At 40.5% G+C, this 18,235-nt stretch overlaps 1 protein-coding gene and 1 pseudogene across 2 annotated transcripts in view; both read right to left on the bottom strand.

Annotated features, from left to right (window-relative positions):
• The window catches only part of TEC (tec protein tyrosine kinase), a 153,546-nt gene that overhangs the window by 66,813 nt on the left and 68,498 nt on the right, over positions 1–18,235 (bottom strand). The window lies entirely within an intron of this gene.
• Positions 4,267–4,695, bottom strand: LOC123932434 (annotated as a pseudogene).

Genomic DNA, 18,235 nt, shown 5'->3' with positions numbered 1-18,235 from the left:
GACAGGGATGCCTGGGTAGCTCGGTCATTAAGCATCTGCCTTTGGCTCAGGTCATGATCCCAGTATCCTGGGATCGAGCCCCATATCGGGCTCCCTGCTTGGTGGGAAGCCTGCTTCTCCCTCTCCCACTCCCCCTGCTTGTGTTTCCTCTCTTGCTGTTTCTCTCTCTGTGTCAAATAAATAAATAAAATCTTTTTTTTAAAGATTTTTTTTTTATATGACAGAGACAGAGAGAGCATAAGCTGGGGGAGCAGCGGGCAGAGGGAAAAGCAGGCTCCCAAGCTTGAACAGGGAGCCTGATATCAAACTCGATCCCAGGACCCTGGGATCATGACCTGAGCTGAAGACAGCCACTTCAACTAAGCCACGCAGACACCCTCTTTTTTTTATTTTTATAAACATATAATGTATTATCAGCCCCAGGGTACACATCTGTGAATTGCCAGGTTTACATACTTCACAGCACTCACCATAGCACATACCCTCCCCAATGTCCATAACCCCACCACCCTCTCCCTCCACTCCTCCTTCCGGCCCTCCTCAGTTTGTTTTGTGACAGTAAGAGTCTCTTATGGTTTGTCTCCCTCCCAATCCCATCTTGTTTCATTTATTCTTTTCCTACCCCCCAAACCCCCCACGTTGCATCTCCACTTCCTCGTATCAGGGAGATCATATAATAGTTGTCTTTCTCCGACTGACTTATTTTGCTAAGCATAATACCCTCTAGTTCCATCCACGTTGTTGCAAATGGCAAGATTTCATTTCTTTTGATGGCTGAATAGTATTCCATTATATTATATATACCACCTCTTCTTTATCCATTCATCTGTTCATGGATATCTAGGTTCTTTCCATAGTTTGGCTATTATGGACATTGCTGCTATAAACATTCGGGTGCACATGCCCCTTTGGATCACTACGTTTGTAGCTTTAGGGTAAATACCCAGTAGTGCAATTGCTGGGTTGTAAGGTAGCTCTATTTTCAACTTTTTGAGGAACCTCCATGCTGTTTTCCAGAGTGGCTGCACCAGCTTGAATTCTCACCAACGGTGTAGGAGGGTTCCCCTTTCTCCGCATCCTCGCCAGCATCTATCATTTCCTGACTTGTTAATTTTAGCCATTCTGACTGGTGTGGGGTGGTATCTCATTGTGGTTTTGATTTGTATTTCCCTGAAGGCACCCTCTTTTTAATGGAATTTAAATGTGATTATTTTCTTAATGTCTCTGATAGTTTTTTTTTTTTTCCCTTTTTATTTATTTATTTTTTTTTCAGCGTAACAGTATTCATTCTTTTTGCACAACACCCAGTGCTCCATGCAAAACGTGCCCTCCCCATCACCCACCACCTGTTCCCCCAACCTCCCACCCCTGACCCTTCAAAACCCTCAGGTTGTTTTTCAGAGTCCATAGTCTCTTATGGTTCGCCTCCCCTCCCCAATGTCCATAGCCCGCACCCCCTCTCCCAATCCCACCTCCCCCCAGCAACCCCCAGTTTGTTTTGTGAGATTAAGAGTCATTTATGGTTTGTCTCCCTCCCAATCCCATCTTGTTTCATTTATTCTTCTCCTATACCCCTACCCCCCCATGTTGTTTCTCCATGTCCTCATATCAGGGAGATCATATGATAGTTGTCTTTCTCCGATTGACTTATTTCACTAAGCATGATACGCTCTAGTTCCATCCACGTCGTCACAAATGGCAAGATTTCATTTCTTTTGATGGCTGCATAGTATTCCATTGTGTATATATACCACATCTTCTTGATCCATTCATCTGTTGATGGACATCTAGGTTCTTTCCATAGTCTGGCTATTGTAGACATTGCTGCTATAAACATTCGGGTACACGTGCCCCTTCGGATCACTATGTTTGTATCTTTAGGGTAAATACCCAGTAGTGCAATTGCTGGGTTATAGGGTAGTTCTATTTTCAACATTTTGAGGAACCTCCATGCTGTTTTCCAGAGTGGTTGCACCAGCTTGCATTCCCACCAACAGTGGAGGAGGGTTCCCCTTTCTCCACATCCTCTCCAGCATCTGTCATTTCCTGACTTGTTAATTTTAGCCATTCTGACTGGTGTGAGGTGATATCTCATTGTGGTTTTGATTATCTCTGATAGTTTTTTATTAGTGTGTAGAAATGCAACAGATTTTTTTGTATTGATTTTGTGTCCTACAGTTTTATTGTATTCATTTATTAGTTGTAACAGTTTTTTTAAGGACTCTAGAGTTATTGTATATAATGTCATGTCATCTGCAATAGTGATAGTTTTACTACCCCTTCCTTCCCAATCTGCATGTCTTTTATTTCTTCTTCTTACCTAATTGTTCTGCTAGGACTTCCAATACTATGTTGAGTAATACTGGTGACAGTGGACATCGTTGCCTTGTTCCTGATCTTAGATGAAAAGATTTTAGCTTTTAACTACTGAGTATAATGTTAGCTGTTGGGCTTGTCATATATGGCCTTTACTATGCTGAGATTTATGCCCCTTATATCTGCTTTGTTGGGAGGGCTTTTTGTTTTGTTTTGTTTTTAGATTTTATTTATTTATTCATTCGAGAGAGAGATCACGAGCTTGAATGTGGGGAGGGGCAGTGGGAGAGGGACAAGCAGACTCCCCGCTGAGCAGGGAGTCCAACACAGGGCTCAATCCCAGGATCCTGAGATCATGATTTGAGCTGAAGGCACACACATAACCAACTGAGCCATCCAGGTGTCCCCTTGAGACTTTTTATCTTAAATGGAATTTGAATTTTGCCACACACCTTTTATCCATCTATTGAGATGATCATAGGATTTTTATTCATCATTTTGTTAATGTGGCCTATCATCCTGAATGATTTGCAGATGTTGAGCCATCTTTGAATCCCTAGCACACATTCTGCTTGATCATAGCATATAATACTTTTAACATATTGTTAAATTCAGCATACTGGTATTTTGTTGAGGATTTTTACATCTATGCTCATGAGGGATATTGCCCTGTAATTTTCTTTTCTTGTGATATTCTTGTCTGGTTTTGGTATCAGGGTAATGTGGGCCTCATCTTAGAAGAAAACATAGGTGCTAATCCTTGATATAGTCTTGGTGATGATTTTAAATGTTATTTTAAATGTTTCATCACCTTCCCCCATTTCTCCCACCACCAACCCCTACCTTGGGCAACCACCAATCTGTTCTCTATATCCGTAAGCTTGGTTTTCTTGTCCTTGTGGGTTTTTGGTTTTATTTTTTAGACTCTACATATAAGGGAACAGATTAGAAGGAATGTGGGTTTTTTAAAAAAGATCTAATTATTTATCTGAGAGAGAAAGAGAGTGCAAGGGGAAGGTCAGAAGAAGAGGGAGAGAGAGAATCTCAAGCAGATTCTTCATACAGTACACAGCCCAAAGTGGGGCTTTATCCCAGGACCTGAGATCAAGACCTGAGCTGAAATCAAGAGTTAGCTGCTTAAATGACTAAGCCACCCAGGCATCCCATGGTCTTACAAGAAATGTTACAGGAACATCTTCGAGCTGAAAAGAAAGGGTACTGATTAGGAACAAGAAAACATGAAAGAATAAATCTCACTGGAAAGGTAAATATATAGTAAAGTTACTATAATCACTGACCCACTAATCAATAGTATGAAGATTAAAAAATAACAGTAGTAAAAATAACTATGATTACAACTATTAGTAAGGGATACATAAGATTAAAGGAGTAAAATGAGACATCAAAAACATAAAGCATGAGTGGAGAGTAAAAATGCAGAGTTTTAGAACGTGATCAAATAAGTTGTTATCAACTTACAACATATAGGTTGTTATATATATAAGGCTCAAGATAATCACCTGCAAAAACCCATAGTAAATACATAGAAGATAGAGACAAAGGAACTTAAGTATACCATTAAAGAAAGTCATCAAATAACACGGAGCAAGATTAGAAAAACAGAATAGAAAATGAACTACAAAAACAGCCAGCAAACAACAAAATAGCAGTAAGTATGTATCTATCAAGAATTACTTTAAATGTAGATGATCTAAATTCTCCAATCAAAAGGCCGCAGTGACTATATGGATTAAAAAAACAAGACCTTCCTATATGGTGCTTATAAGAGACTCACATTTGGGTTTTTTTTCTTCTTGTCTCTTTTCAGTTTATTGCATGAGTCCAAGTTAAAAGCAGATCCCAAATGGTTATGTTATACAAGCTGTGAGGTTTTTAAATTTGTGACAAGAGACAGAAGGGAAATTCTACTCATTTCAAGGAAATCCTTATTTAAGCTTCAGTGAGCCAAAAGCACTTAAAACCATGAACCTTCAGCTGGTCATCCTCAGCCAGTTCAATCTCTCTGGACTGGCATATGTTCTTAACACTGGTCACCCTGTAGCTAAATTACTTCTCCATATTCTGGATGTTCAATTACAGTACCATTACAAGCAGATTTCTTCTTGAATGCTTTCATAGTTTCTTTTTATCATGATCATCAGCCATCCCTTGGATAGTAGTAAGGGTCTTCCTGCTGTTTCTCTGTTGAATTCTTATATGGATAAAATCCTCAGTGCCAGTAGGAAGCAGATTATCACCCTTACTCGCATCATCAAAGGGGTCAAAAGAGGGGAGGTTCTAGATAGCAGACACAAGATAAGATTTCTTTTCCTGGGTGGAAATAGCCTGTGGAAGGTGGTGGCAGGAGATGACAGGCATGGCGAGGAGCATCAGGAAGCAAGTGGGCTTGAGGAGAAGGCCACTGAGTCCTTGGAAGTGGCTCAGTGACTGGAGCCAAGAGACTGACTCACTTTAGATGTAAAGACACAGGGGTGATTGGGTGGCTCAGTCCTTAGGCTTCCACCTTCAGCTCTGGTCATGATCCCAGGGTCCTGGGATCAAACCCCATATTGGATTCCCTGCTTGGCTGCGGGCCTGCTTCTCCTTCTCCCACTCCCCCTGCCTATGTTCCCTCTCTGTCAAATGAATAAATAAAATAAAATAAAAAGACACAAACAGACTGAAAGCGAAGGGATAGAAAAAGATTTACAAATTGAAGACCAAAAGAATGTTAGGATAGCCATACATACTTCAGAAAAAATAGACTTTAAAACAAAGACTATAATAAGAATCAAAGAAGGGCATTAGGTCATGATAAAGGGGTCATTCCAATAAGAGGCTATAACATTTATAAATACTCATGTACCCAACATAGGAGCATCTAAATATACAAAGCAAATATTAACAGACTTAAAGTAGAAATATATAGAAATACAGTAATAGTAGGGGTCTTTAATACCCCCACTTGCATCAATGGATAGAACATCCAGATAGAAAATCAATAAGCAAATATCAGCCTTAAATGACACGTTAGACCAGATGGACTTAACAATTTTTTTTTAATCTGTCAAAGAGAGAAAGAGAGACAGCACACCCAAGCAGGGGGAGCAGCAGGCAGAGGACTTGATCCCAGGACCCTGGGATCATGACCTGAGCTGAAAAGGCAGACACTTAACTGACTAAGCCACCCAGGCATCTTGTGTTAACAGATATTTACAGAACATTCCATCCAAAGCACCAGAATACACATTCTTCTCAATGTGCACACAGAACTTTCTCAAGATTGCTGTTTGGGGTGATGAAAAACTTTGGAACTAGAGAGTAGGGATTATAGCCCAACATGATGAACGCACTTACCATCACTGAACTGTACAGTTTAAAATGGTTACAATGGTAAATTTTATCTGTATTTTACTACCAAAAAAAAAAAATAGCATTAGGAGAATTAAAGACATACCACAAAGCACAAACAAGTATTCGCAAAACATATACAGACAACGAGTTTGATTCAGAATGTATATGTTATAGCTTTTAGAAATAAATAAGAAAGGGTAGAAAACCTAATTGAAAAAAGGAGAAAAAATACCTAAAAGGACACTTCAACAGAGAGTAAATGCCAGTGGACCCTGATAATATGCAGACTTGCTCATCCTCTATAGTAATCAGAGAAATGCAGGTGGAAAAAAACAGTGAAACACCACTATCCACACGCCAAACCATGGCTGCTCAGAGGCAGGGGTTAGGCTCAGGGCTGAGAATAGGGAAGCTCCAAAGTCTGACCAGAAAGTAGGGAGGGGAAGGTCTCCTCTTCCCCATAGCCAACAACCACTGACAATATATGTGGACATTTCATAACTATTTTCAGATCTGAGAATCATATGTTGTCATGAAAAAGATTCTGGTGAATTATTCATATAAATCCAATTTCCTCATTTTAAGGTAGAAACGGGGGCAGTGGCTGGATTAACGACCTTCCCGAGGTCAAACTGGCTAGCAGAGCCAAAACTCGACATTTAACCTTCTCCCTGCCATTTCATGTTCCACTGTGCCCCCGTGTCTTGATGTGAAAGGGCCAGATTTTGTCACTGGCCCCTTATAACCCTCTAAAATCTTCCTCTCTCATTAAAAAAAAAATCCAAGTCTTTTCCGTGGCCCACAAAGCCATCCCTGTGTGATCTTGCCCAGGTCTTTGGCCTCCTCCCCCACCACGCCCTCCTCACCCTTCCCCCAACCCATGTCCATTTCAGCCCCTCAGCCCCTCTGCTTTCCTGGATAAGGAAGCACCGCATGTCCCTCTTGAGGCTTTGCATTCCTCGCTCCTCCCCCCCCCCCACCCAAGGGTTTCCAGAGGGCCTGCCTCACTCTTCCTAAGATCGCCATCCCCCCTACAACATCACCTACCAAAGAAAACAAAAACAAGCAGACAAACAAAAAAAAAAAAAACAAAAAACAAGCAGATAAACCAAACAAACAAACAAACAAGCATGCAAGGCCCCACTCCTCCCATCCTGCTTTGCTTTTCTTCAGGTGGGAGATATGTATTGGCTTATCTGTATGCTGTCTGTCTTTCTCCTCTAAAATGTAAGTCTGTGAGGACAGGACACTTGCTTTCTATACTTTTTGGTGTCCTTAGAGCCTAGAACAGTATCTGCCACAAATAGGAATTTAAAATATTTTTGTTAAGTTTATTGATTCAAGTAAAAAGTTGGGTTTTCCCTTTTTGGTTTTTTTGGGGGGGGGGGGTTGGCTAGAAAACTAAAGTAGAGGGGTCTAGGGAATTTCCAGTCAAATGGCCTGTGTTTGAACCTCATTACTCCACCAATTGGTAGTGATTATGAATTACAAATCTAGATTTCTCTGCTTTAAAATTTTCTATTTCAGTTGATTCAGAAAGTTCGTGGTTACTGGTTATGTACTTTCTTCTACCAACCCCCAGCACACTTCCCTCCAGCACACACAGTTTAGAACATGCTCAGCAAAGAAATATTTAACCCCACCCTTCTGTATATTCCGGCTTTGAATTTAAAATCCTTTTATTTTTGTTAACTTTTTAAAAATTGCTTTCTTCTCAGGATTTGGATTAAATTTAATAGAAAAATAACACTTGGTAGCAAAGCTGACAAGAGAAAGTTGGGCCACTATGTCGTATTTAGAAATTGCCCATATACTGGTCAGTTACACAACAGATTCATAAAGATCAAGAGCTTGATTACGTATTAACAGTCCCTAATTAAAATAAACGCACTATGAAAACCTATTCACCGGAGTGACTCTAACCATAAAACACTCGGGAATTCATTTAACAGAAAAGTATGGTACTTTTAAAACCAACTTGGAAAGTATGAAAGAGAAATAAACAACAGAAGTAGACACCCATCCCTTTGCTCTTGAAAGGAAGACTTTTAAGAACATAAGTGAATTAGAAACGCGCTTGTTTCTTAGGTATTGTACAGCAGAGATGTCTGCGGGTATCTCACTGGCAGAATTTATGGATATTGTCAGATAGTAGAACAAATCAAGTCTCTGTCCTCTGTAGAAACAGATCCAGGTTTTAAATGGCTGGAAGCTTCTGCGCTATAAGAAGAAGGCTCTCTTTCTTCTAAGTGAAAATTATGAATACAAAACTGCGAGGGTCCTTCCAGGAACCTGAGAAAGGGCCCTGGAATTAAGTCTCTAATGCTTACTTTTCTTTCTCTTCCTAGAGGAAGACGCCAAAATGAAGGAACAGAAGGAACAGCACATTTCCCACAACCAGTACACTGCCACGTACCCCGGTGACAAGCGTCCAGAGGAAAACATTCACAGCAGAGGGTCCCCGATGAGAGTTCTACCAACACGGGCTCCGCGATGCCTGGAATGTGAAACAGCCCTACTCGGAGGTACGCATTTCCGCCACTTACCGCAACCCCAAAATGTAACTGAGTGCAGGCAACAGAGATCGATTTGGAGAGCGGATCCCCTGTGATCCTAGGGTACCACAACAATGTGATATGCTATGCTTATCGCAACAATGTCTAGATCTGGGAAAAGCCGGATGCAGGAGCGAACACCCTGAGACACATACAAAAAAAGATAAAAGTGGGTGACCATGTGACATAGCTCGTGTGTATAGCCATTACAGCAAGTGCTGGCAATTATATGGCACTTACTGTATGCCAGGAGCTGTCCTGACCACTCACACATTTGGTGATCCATTCACTCCTCATCAACACCTGTGATGGCAGTACTTCCTTCTCCCCAGTTAGGAAGTGAGGAAAATGAGGCATAGAGGTTAGGTAACTTGTCCAAGGTCATGCAGCTAGAAAGGTAACAAATTTAGGATTTGAACGCAGGTAATCTGGCTCCAGAGTCCATAGCCTTAGTCTCCCACTCTCTAACACACAGAAATTCTATTAATTTGGAAATGGGCTGTAGAAATGACTACAGTTTCCTATAATCAAGAGGGAACAGAAAATTGCTGATTAATGATTCCAGAACCTCAGGAAATACACTATTTCATCCAGTGGATGTTGGCTTTGTTTCCTGGCAGCTATTTCAGTCACAGACTCTATCCTTAGAAAGTGATTAAATGTGACATCTGAAAATAAAGGAATGACCCTGTTTTTTTAAAAAAATCTGAATTTTTACTTACTGGATCTTTAACATAAAGCTACTCCTCTTTTCCTAAGAAAATTCAAATCTCTACCATTTATTTTGATGATGTACTATAATCAATCCTAGTCAGGGCTGAATGAACCTAAAAATCTGTTTACTCTTGTAAAAAATGTTTAAAAACAGACTTAATAATACATTATAGAAGATTTATAGGGGGTCCTTTCCAGCTGTGACACTGGTCTGGCCTATTGGGATTTTAAGTTCACGCTGAATTAAGTTTCTTGTGAGTTTTTTCTGGAAAGAACGATTTCAAGTATTTCTAAAAAGAACTATTTAACCAAACCCACTTAAAAGTTCTTAAGACTTACTATCTAAGTATAACCCTTCCCAACACTTCCAGAAATAGTTTCTTCTCCAAGGTCTCTCTTCCACAAAATGAATTTACTTGCATGCATAGGGCTCCCACCACCTCCCAGGGCAGGCAGTGAGGAAGAAAGAAACACAAACCAACAATGTGAAAAGAACTCCCTCTTCAAGGTCTTCTACATAAAGCCAAAGCAGGGAAGGAGGAAGGAAACTATGCATACAGGTGGTCAGTGGAGTTATGTTTAAGGAAGTCCCCCTTTGCGGTCAGTAGCACGGTGTGGTTTAACAGATAGCAGCACGTCAGCCAGAAAGATAAGACATCTTGGTTCACCTACTCAAACGGGACGTGAATGCAGAGAAGGCAGCCTGACTTTGTCCCCCCGTTTCTTCACTTGTAAAATAAATGGCGGATAAACATGTTAGTTACCTACAGATACACTTTTGGAAATGCTACAGAGAACAGAACGTTGCAAGTAGGCCTGCAAAACCCTGGTAATTTTGTGAAATCTAAATGAAGTAAAATTGAAGAACAGAAGGAAACCCTGAAATCCTGTATGTGCAACTACCCCACTGACACGTGGAAACCCCAGGGCAGCTAAAGTTCAAGGGTCATAGGTGAGGAGGGCATACAATAGCGGAGCACGAGGATGAGAACTCCCGCTCCACAGCAGAGCAGATGCACCGTAAGAAAGTCGGTCATCACGAACCCACAGAACTAGAACTAGAGCTTAAGGAGACTGTAAGCTTCACAAAGCCAGAATCAGGCATCTTTTAATTCCTCCATCTCTAGCATTACTATACATACTCAGGAGGTCTTTGTTGTACAATTAATGAATGAACTAAAACAGGTGATGTGAGGCTCACATGACAAATAAAAGTGTATGGACTTATGGCCCCTCTTCTGCCAGGAAATATATAAATAACATATTAAATATATTTAACAAATCTATAATTCTTCATGATTTATACATTCTATAACTTATATAATTCTATATATAATTTATAAATATACTTGTACATATGATTTACATATTCCTCTAAAATGAGACAAATTCAGGTTATAATCTCATGAGCAGGGAATTATATCTACCCATGTACCTTTTGTCTTGGCAAGTAAAATTAAGAAACAGCTATACCTATGTGGTTATGTGGAATAAAGATAGGATGGGAAGAAGTTTTCTCATACAACTAGGATAATCAGGGGGAATTCCCTTCTCACAATCAATTAAAAATTACTAGAGATTTCATTTAAGTCTCTTACTTACTCATTGAATTTTATTTAGCAAACAACTACATCTGGTGCAATTTTTCACTTTAGGTGTTTAGTAATGCAGAGTCATGCAAGTATTAGAGACAGTTGTCTATGACTAAAAATTAAAAAGGTAAATGATCTTTAGTAATACAGGCTATAACAGTGTTTTTAATTATCTGAAGTTGGAACCAGCAAATTTTAATATTTTACCTCGGAAGTACAGTGTAGTACCAAAACCTAAAGGCCCATAATGGCAGAAGTTCTCCTAATAAAATCAATTGCCGAATAATGCAGGTGTTTCTAATTGCCCTTTTGCAAATAATTCTCCACGTGCGCCTGAACAGCATCAACCAATGGCTGAGACTTAGCATGTCCTAAACCACCCAGAAACAACTCAACGTGCAGTTTCACTTTCTCATATTACTGTATGATTTCTTCCGACAGTTCAGGGTCTAATTGTTTCAAATAATGTCCACATTTTAGTTTTGGGGAGAGGGTAACACTAATAAATAGCAAATAAGGACACAGGTTTTTTTTTCTAAACTTGAATAATGCATCTCCTTAAAAAAAAAAAAAAAAGAAAGAAAGAAAAGAAAAAGAAACAAAATAAGAAGTAATTATCACAATGTCTCTAAAGATCTTTTTGCTTCCCTAAAACACTAACCAACACCACCATCGTAATTATTGCCAACGAAAGATTTTTGAGAAGCTGGAAGGGTGGAAGGCATTGTGTGATACATTTCAGTTACGAGGCAACAAACTTTGCCTTCAAAGAGATAACTACATAGTTTGTGAGGGGAAAAAACACTATAATAATAAAAATACAAATAAATTTAACAGTATTTTTAAAAGAGCAAGACAATTATAATTGATATGCGGGGGGAGGGGAGGACTAGAGATAAAGGGAAGGAAACTATTATGTGCAACAAGAGCAAAGCTGCAAAGGCAGAGAAGAGATCAGTATTTTTAAGGAAAGGTGCCCAAACAGTGACTAGATGTGTCTATTCTGTGAATAACCATATTGTACCAGGTATGTAAGTGCTCTCACCTACTCCGGCAACCCAAACACATCTTTCCCAGAACTGAGACAGAATAATCAGAGACTAACTCAGGAACATTCAGATCGGAGTTTTGGTCCAGTTTTAGCCATCAGCTTACTGGGTGAATCTGAGCAGATCATCTCCTTACCCTCAATTCCCACAAGTGAAAAACTTGGTGGGGGGAGGGGTCATTCTTTATAATACCTTCAAGCTCTAAAATTGTATGATTCTAAATAAAATAAAATAAAATCATATCATTCTTCTTTATTATTAACAAATTAATTATCCCCTTGTATGGCCAATTGCCAGTTACAAAAATCTATATAAGTCTAGAACAGAACAGTTCCACAAACATACCAAATTCCCTTATACCCCCAGGGCCTTTGCACATGCTGCTTCCACTGCATGGAATGGGCACTCCCTGCCCAACCTTGCTCATACTCCAATCCCTGGCCAAGTGGAGGCCTCCAACCCTTCTCCAACCTCTACCACCCCCGTAAAATCTATGGAATCTACACTTGTGCCACCCAATCTTCCTCCACACATATAATTTGGTCTCTTAACTGTTCCTCAAGATAAGTGCTATCATAACTATCTTCTCCAACAATTACTAGAAACTACTAATTACAGAAGTAGCTTCAAAGACTTCTAAGAATCCCCAACCCAGCAGTTCATGATGCAACAAAAGAAAAATAAAACTCACATGTTACCAAAAATCATGATGTCAAACATAGTTCTTTTTTTCAAAAACTGCAAGAAGTTTCACACATTTCCAGTTAAGAGAAGTTTCTTTCAAGACAGACGGGGGTGGGGGGGAATAAAAGTAAGGAGAAACACTATGTTTATTTCAAGTGATGCCATTTCCAAACATTCTGGAACTGGTCTTTTCCTAACTGCCTTCAGTGCCTATGGCACAGTTTTTTAATATATTCAGTGGAAAAAGTGCTAAATAAAACTTCGAGGGAAATTTGACTTTTTGATATCACTAAAAATCGCTGAGTGCTAAGTCTTCTTTTTTTTAAGATTCATTTCTTTACTTTAAAGCGAGAGAGTGAGCATGGCCAGGGAGGGATAGAGGGGAGACGAACAGAGAGATGCTGAACTGAGGCAGTGTGGGGCTCAATCCCATGAACATAGCCTGAGCAGAAACTAAGAGTCAAACACTTAACCAAGTGCACCACCCTGCTGAGAGCTAAGTCTTACAAATAAAATAAACTAGGTCATGCCATTTCGGACCCAAAAATACTGATGTTCCTTGGACTCTTTGTCTCATCATAGTACAAATAATCAATAATAATAAAAATAATAAATAATAAAACACAGTTAGTTTAGAGCTTGCAAACCAGGAGCGTTTTACAAGATTTAAACTATTTTTTATCATTTCTACTTTTTTTTTTTAATTTATTTATTTGACAGAGATCACAAGTAGGCAGAGAGGCAGGCAGAGAGTTAGAGGGGGAAGCAGGCTCCCTGCCAAGCAGAGAGCCCAATGTGGGGCTCAATCCCAGGACCCTGGGATCACGACCTGAGCCAAAGGCAGAGGCTTTAACCTACTGAGCCACCCAGGTGCCCCTCATTTTTACTTTAAGTAGCCCGAGGACCAAACCTTTGATTAAAGGTCTTCATTTACTAGTAATTACTGATACTGTACTGTTCTTCAAAATGTGCTTTAGGTGCCTAACAACTGTTTTAACACAGAAGAATAAAAACTTAAAACAGAAGGTGGGAGGAGGCTATGGAACCAGGAATAAGTGATTTTTACTCATCCTAGCAGACCAGGCTAAAATAATTTCTTTGGCAAAAGGAGGCTCTTCAGCTCCTGATCATGACCATGAGAATGAGAGAAGGAGAATAGACTATAAATAGTTTTTAAATCTGATTTCATGTTTGTGGACATTCACACCCAATCACTGAGTATTCATAAGATAGTTGGCATTCTATAGTGTGCAACAAAAAACAGCATCTCTTCTCTACGTTCCTCCTCCTTACACCATGGACATTTAAAAACTTTATGTCTTAATTATCATATGATCTCCCTGATATGAGGAAGTTGAGAGGCAATGTGGGGTCTTAGGGGGTAGGAAAGGAATAAATGAAACAAGATGGGATAGGGAGGGAGACAAACCATAAGAGACTCTTAATCTCACAAAACAAACTGAGGATTGTCAGGGGGAGAGGGGTAGGGAGAGGGTGGTAGGGTTACGGACATTGGGGAAGGTATGTGCTATGGTGAGTGCTGTGAAGTGTAAACCTGGCAATTCACAGACCTGTACCCCTGGGGCTAATAATACATTATATGTTAATAAAAAAGAAAAGAGGAAAAAAATACTTTATGTCTTGACCAACCAAATGTAATGCATAACCCACAATTAGATCCCAGACTTGGCAAGGGGAGGAAGTTGAGAAATAACTATGAAGTCGTCAGTGGCATGATGAATGAAATTTGACCACAGACTCTGGATTCGATAACAGTGGTGTATCAATGTTAACCGTCCTGACTTTGATCATCATACTGTGGTTATAAAGAATGGCTTTGTTCCTAGACAATACATAAAGACTTTTTTAGTGGTAAAAGGGGCAATGTCTACATCCTTCTCTCATATGGTTTAGTAAACATCAGGCAAGTGAAGAGAGAGACAGAGACAAAAAGGATGACGGTGCAAATAGGGCAACAATGAGAGGAAATTTGTGAATCTGAGTAAAAGTTACTTGAGAGTCCCTTGTACAATTCCTGTAAGTTGAAACAACAGCAAAATAAAAAGTTAGCCAGAAAATTTTAGGAACCAGATTTTAGCCCCTCTTCTGTCTTAAATAGGTTTCTACTTCCTAGAGAAAAAAAAAGAGCAGTGAATATGATTATATGAAAATAGATTAATTTGCCAAATTAAGGGCAGTGAATCCGATCCTAAGATTTCAGATTGCCTCTTGGCCTTTCACGTGACTAATGATGAGGAAACTCAGATCTAGGACAGTAGGTAAGAAAACAGATATGAATGAGAAGTGAGAGAAGAGACACAGGAAAGGAAACTGAGGCACAAGACAAGGAGCTGATATAACCTACCCTCAGAAACAAGGAAACTCAACTGCCAATAAGAAAATGAGTTTTCAGTTTGCCTGGATGGCTCAGTGGGTTAAGCCTCTGCCTTCGGCTCAGGTCATGATCTCAGGGTCCTGGGATCGAGCCCTACACTCAGCGGGGAGCCTGCTTCCCCCCGCCTCTCTGCCTGCCTCTCTGCCTACTTGTGATCTCTCTCTGTGTCAAATAAATAAATAAAATCTTAAAAAAGAAAAAAAGAAAGAAACACACGTCATTATATTTACAACTGATGGCCTCCATCATCCTGACAGTTAACCTGGGTAAAAGAGTAAAATTCCAAGCATCTCATTACAAAGGATGTTTGAATAAAACAAGGGAAGCACCTGTGGCATTATAGGAGACTCAGATCCTGGCTCTTCCACAGAGGAAGAGTGTGAAAACCTTCTTGGTTATTCACAATGTAGGTTTAAGATAAACCTTTCCTGCCTGCTTCTAAAGGTTGAGGTTTGCCCATTCCTCCTTCGATCCAACATGGTCTGAGTACCCAGCTCTGCATCAGACTTTTGGAAACACAAAGACAGAAAAGCTACGAGCCCTGCCTTCAAAGAGCTTAAAGTCTAAGGGGGCACAAATATGTCAGTAAAGGCAGGTAATCAAGATGCCAACAACAAAAGCATGTACAGGGCACAGAGCACTGAGGTGGGGTAGGGATCCTACTTTTGGTGGGAGGGATACAGGAAAAGCTTCAGAGAAGGCAGACACTGAGGTGAGTCAGAAAAGATGAGTACTGGGCGCCTGGGTGGCTCAGTGGGTTAAGCGCCTCGTCTGTCTTCTGCTCAGGTCATAATCCTGGGGTCCTGGGATCGAGCCCCACATCAGACTCCCACTCAGTGGGGAGCCTGCTTCTCCCTCTGCCCCTCTCCCACCCCTGCTCATGCTCGTGCATGTGCTCTCTCTCACACATGCACAAAATAATAAAATCTTGGAACACCTGGGTGGCTCAGTCATTAAGCATCTGCCTTTGGCTCAGGTCATGATCCGAGACTCCCTCATCAGGCTCCCTGCTCAGCAGGAAGCCTTCTTTTCTTTCTCCCACTCCCCCTGCTTATGTTCCCTCTCTCACTGCATCTCTCTCTCTGTCAAATAAATAAATAAAATATAAATAAATCAATAAAATCTTAAAAAAAGAAAAGATGAATATTTGCTAGGCACTCAACACATTTTTGATGAATAAAATAGATTGTGGGATGGACAGATGAATCCTCATAGGCTGTAAGAAGACCATATCGCTCCAAGTAGATGGAACAACATTAAGAAATGCACAACATGAAAGACACAGCAGGAGGGGGAGGAAGGAAAGAGGGAAGAAAAGGAAAAATGGCATCACGTACCTTGCACTGCAAGCTAAGGAGTTTTCACTTGATCCTAAAGAAGATAGAAAGCTACAAGTTTGAAATATCCCCATGACGGCTGCATAAATAAAATATTCAGGTCCAAGAGTAGAATCAAATGGGGGCAGTAATCCATCAAGAGAATGGAGTTGGGAACCGCAATAAGGTTGTAACTAAAGGAAGGAGAAGTCACGGCATTAGGTAAAAGACTGGATGTGTGCTGGGTTGAAACGGAAATGAGGAAGGAGGAGTTAAGAGTGTAGAGATGGGTGGCTCGGTGGGCTAAAATAAAGCCTCTGCCTTCGGCTCAGGTCATGATCCCAGAGTACTGGGATCCAGCCCTGCATCTGGCTCTCTGCTCAGCAGGGAGCCTGCTTCCTCCCTCCCTCTCTCTGCCTGACTCTCCCTACTTGTGATCTTTGTCTGTCAAATAAATAAATAAAATCTTAAAAAAAAAAAAAAAAAAGAGTGTGGAGAGATATATGGGAGGAAGAATATTGTTTTATAAAGCCCAATTAGATAGCGGCAGAGCCAGGACAAAAAACCCTGCCTAGTGCTAATTTTCTCTACCTCAAAGAAAATCTCATAACTGAGGGGCACCGGGCCCCTCAGTGGCTCAGTCGTTAAGTGTCTGCGTTTGGTTCAGGTCATGATTCCAAGGTCCTGGTATCGGGCCTCACATCGGGTTCCCTGCTTGGCAGGAGGCCTAGTTCTCCCTTTCCCACTACCCCTGCTTGTGGTTCCCTCTCTAGCTGTCTTTCTCTCTGTCAAATAAATAAACAAAATCTTTTAAAAAATCATAACTGAAAGTAGTAAATAAAAATATTCTCAAGGTGCCTGGATAGTTCAGTTAGTTAAGCATCTGACTCTTCATTTCAGCTCAGGTCATCATGTCAGGGTCATAAGATTAAGTCCCACATCGGACTCTGTGCTCGGTGAGGAGTCAACTTGATATTCTCTCTCTCCCTCTCCCTCCACCCCTTCCCCCACTTAACTCTAAACAAAAAAATAAATAAATAAAATCTTTTTTAAAAAATTCTCAAAAGCTTTAAAATAAAGCTTTATCTGTGTTACAGAGAAATCTAATGACTTTTCCTAATATTCCCCAGAGCATCAAGGTTGTTTCAAAGATAAGCTTCAGGGCGCCTGGGTGGCTCAGTGGGTTAAGCCACTGCCTTCGGCTCAGGTCATGATCTCAGGATCATGGGATCGAGTCCCATGTCGGGCTCTCTGCTCAACAGGGAGTCTGCTTCCCCCTCTCTGCCTGCCTCTCTGCCTACTTGTGGTCTCCCTCTGTCTGTCAAATAAATAAATTAAATCTTAAAAAAAAAAAAAAAGGATAAGCTTTAAAGGAATAGCCCCACAATTCACTAGTGTATAACCTTGTACAAGTTTTTAAACTTTCTAAGCCTTGCATCATTCATTTTTTAAGTGGGGGCACTAATGTTTGTTTTGAAGCATAAAGGAAATAATGTGTGTAAAGTACTTAGCCCAGTGCCTGGCCTGTATGTGATACTCAATAATTTGTGTCACGTTACTCCTAAAGCACAGACAATGGTCCTAAGAGATCGCTACCTGAGAAAGTCCTGCTTACCAGGTTGACCCCTAACTGGCATCTGGGAACTTGGACTTTGAGAGGTTCCTACTATGCCTAGCACTGATAAAAAGAGTTCATTGCGCCCAAGCGGTTGTACAAAAAATATGGTTTATGCTGAACCCCTAGTTTCCTTCTGGAGAAATTTGGTACATGATAGAGAGAGCGTGCCTATGTGAGCAGCTCCAACAAAACCCCTGGGTGTTGAGTCTCTAATGTACTTCCCCGGTAGACAACATTTCATAATTGTCACAATCGAATGCTAGAAGAATTTTTTCTTGCACCCTTGGAAGACGCCACTGAGAAAAGGCTCTTGCAAGCTTGTGCCTGGTTTCCTATAGATTTGCCCCCACGTGCCTTTTCCCTTTGCTAATTTAGCTCGGACTTCTTCCATAGTCACAAATCATAGCCATGAAGACAACCATATGCCAAGTACCGTGAGTTCTCCTAGTGAATTACCAATGCTGGGGACGTCTTGGGGATCCCTGACAAAACCAGTCTCCCAACTCCTCAACTTTATAAACTATTTCCATACTGGAGCAGTGTTATAGACAACAAATGAACCAAATTAGTAGTACCAAAGCCCAATTTTAAAAAGTTTCTGGAGCTCCTGGGTGACTCTGTCAGTTAAGCATCTGCCTTGGG

This window comes from Meles meles, chromosome 2 (genome assembly GCF_922984935.1).
Source record: "Meles meles chromosome 2, mMelMel3.1 paternal haplotype, whole genome shotgun sequence".
Lineage (NCBI taxonomy): Eukaryota > Metazoa > Chordata > Mammalia > Carnivora > Mustelidae > Meles > Meles meles.
The sequence above is the reverse complement of the archived record's forward strand: the minus strand, read 5'-3'. Positions and strand labels throughout refer to the sequence as shown.